General features: G+C 35.2%; 1 pseudogene; it reads left to right on the top strand.

The window, feature by feature from the left end:
- Window positions 1-903: 903 nt before the first annotated feature.
- Window positions 904-1,560, top strand: LOC114095141 (spliceosome-associated protein CWC15 homolog pseudogene; annotated as a pseudogene).
- Window positions 1,561-3,202: the final 1,642 nt, after the last annotated feature.

Here is a 3,202-nt window from a genome sequence, read left to right on the forward strand (position 1 = left end):
TATTTCTAGTAGTTTCATTTACATATATTGATTATAATTAATTTTTGTCATGTAGTAACTTTTACTTTACTTAGAAAACTAGAACATGGATAATTGTAAACGGGATTATACACTAGCATTCTTCAACAGAAAGCAAAGTTTATGAATATTCCATCTCACAATTTTTAAATGCTTCCTTAGAGAGGATTTTTATACATATGTTAAAAAAAATCTATGAAAGTACTAGAGAGACAGCTTAGAAGAGCAGTTGCCTAGCATGTGCAGGGTCATGTTCCATCCACACTACTGAAAAAAAATAGTCTATTAAGGGACCCTCTTATTTTTAGTCTCTCTGTGAAAGAAATAAACCCAAAATATTAAAGTTTAAACTTATGTTTAATAATTAGTATTCTAAAGATATTTTACTTAGAAATGATCTAGACACTTAATACATACCAATTACTTCATTATTTAGCATAACTTTAAGGTTGCAAGGCACTAACAGATTGTGGAAACTTTAAATTTTTTTTTTTTTTTTAGTTGTTGATAGATATCTATTTTATTTATTTTTTTATGTGGTGCAGAGAATCGAACCCAGTGCTAGGCAAGCACTAGACCACTGAGTCACTGAAACTTTTTAAGCAGACATATTATCAAATATAGTTATTGTTGGAAAGTCCATTCAGGGAAAAAAAATATTCTATTTATATCAACTTAATTTGCATTTTAACAGCTAGGAAAATTTCATAGGCTATTAAGCAAAATTAACCACAATTTAACTCTTATTATCTGAAGCTATTTCCCGGTTAACTATGTTTACAACACATGCATGTTAGGCAAGTATCAAAAATTTCCAAAACAGGTCACAATGGTGTCTACGTGATCTTCAGAGGCTACTGCATCAGACCTTGGCCAAACTAAAAGATGACAACAGCATCCAGGGCCAACTTTGAACCTGCAAGGGGTAGAAGAGGAAGAGGAGAAGGTGATTTGAGCCAACTCTTAAAGCAGTTTTCAAACAGAGACCCGCCCTCTCCTTCAAAGATAAATCCAGACAAAATACTGAGGAGACCCCTGAAGAAGTTCATAACCATAACTTCAGGAAGGAGTTTCAAGAGAAGCATGAGAGCCAGTGCAAGAGGAAAAAACAAGCAATGTCCCACCTGAGGACATACAATCTCCTCTTCAGTGTCAAAGAAGCCTGCCCACCTCCATGTGCATGCTCCTCCAACAGATGAGGAAGATGGAGATTTTGAAGAGGAGTGTGATGTTGGTGACACCACAGCTCTTCTTGCAGAACTGGAAAAAAGTAAAAAAGAAAGAACAGAAGAGCAGGCCAGGAAGGAACTAGAACAAAAACCTGAAAAAGAATTCTCACAGAAAACATTCTCCGTGGAAACCCTCTCCTTGATCTCACAGGCCTATCCCAGCCTCAGGCCAACTTCAAAGTTAAAAGAAGGTGGTGGTGTCTTTGAGAACTGCGCAAAAGGTATAGATGATCAGAAGAAAGATGAAAGATTTGTAAATGATACACTGAGATCTGAATTTCATAAAAAGTTCCTGGAGAAACATACTAAGTAGTTCCATATTTTTGCTTAATTGAAGACTGTAAAATAAAAAAAAATAAAGCAAAACAAAAACCTTGAAAACAAAAGCAAGAAACCTATAAAAGTTAAGTACATGTTTCTTGTTTTGTTCTTCTGCTGTTCTTTTTTTAAAAAAAAAATATTTATTTTTTTAAGTATTTAAAATAAATGTTTTTTAAAATATTTACTTTAGCTTTAGGTGGAGACAATATCTTTATTTTACACTTATGTGGTACTGAGGATCGAACCCAGTGTCTCATGCATGCTAGGCAAGTGCTCTATCACTGAGCCACAACCCTAGCCCCTCTTCTGCTGTTTTTAATAAACAAAAGCAATAGATATCAAGCTATTCATTTTTATTGCATCTGTCTTTTTTTTTTTTTGGTACCAAGGATTAAACTCAGGGGTGCTTAACCACTGAGCCATATCCTCAGCTCTTTTTTTTTGTATTTTATTTAGAGACAGAGTCTCACTGAGTTGCTTAGGGCCTCCCTAAGTTGCTGAAGCTGGCTTTGAACTCGTGATTCTCCTACCTCAGTCTCCCAAGCTGCTGGGATTATAGGCATTCGCCACCATGCCCTGCTGTTTCTGTCATTTTTTTAATGTATAATTATTATAAACTTATATTTCTAGTGGGTATAACATAAACTTATTTGATTAGCAAACTCAAGTAGAAAAAAATGTATGCTTATATTATGCTTAATGCTGATAATTCAGAAAACATACCTGTTTTTATTAAATCAACAATATCAAATTAGTCTTATTGACCATATTTACCCAAATCACGTGACCATGTAAAACATAGAACTTAGTTCTTACACCTCTGAGAGACTTAGAAAGAATTAACTTATATGTGCTTATTTCTCTCTAAGCCTATTAAAATAGAATTTATAAAGCAATTTCATATGCTGATTTAGTAAAACCCATGCAGAAGCAGCAAAATACCACATTTTCATCCATAAACTATAGATAGACACAAATGGAGAGGTTATAGCTTTCATTCTAAAATATAAGCTCCAAGTCAGGCATTAACAGAGGAATGCAAAACTCACTAGTTTACATTAAGAGTTGTTTTTGTCTTTGGTCCACTTAAAAATTTCACCCAAATTTTGTTTCTGGAAGATGGAATAAATTGAGGTCAATGTGAGGGTTAACATTTCCCTCTGATATGTTTTTTATCAGCTGTAGTTGGACACAATATCTTTATTTTATTTATTTATTTGATTTTTAATGTGGTGCTGAGGATCGAACCCAGGGCTTTGCACATACTAGGTGAGCGCTCTACCACTGAGCCACAATCCCAGCCCCTTCTCGCTGATATTTTTAGAGGAGACTTTTAAGATTTTTCTCTGCCTGGCGTGGATTCTCATAAGATAGAGTTCTGAGTGAAGTTCTCGGTGAGGGACTGAGGATATATCACATGGCTCTCTGGATATCTCCAAAGTCCATACAAGTGGATAAAATATCTAACCTGCTTCAAATTAGCATTTTAACATGCAAGTGGCTCTCTTTGAAGGTTCCAGGTGGGCAGGTAGAGGTCTAAAGTCCCAGCGATTCTAGGGAGTTGAGGGACTAGAGTGGGAAGGGAAGGGTCTTAGAAGAGCCAGAATGGGACATTTAACTCTTTTCAGAGGAGC

The sequence above is a fragment of the Marmota flaviventris genome, chromosome 1, assembly GCF_047511675.1.
Source record: "Marmota flaviventris isolate mMarFla1 chromosome 1, mMarFla1.hap1, whole genome shotgun sequence".
Classification (NCBI taxonomy): Eukaryota; Metazoa; Chordata; class Mammalia; order Rodentia; family Sciuridae; genus Marmota; species Marmota flaviventris.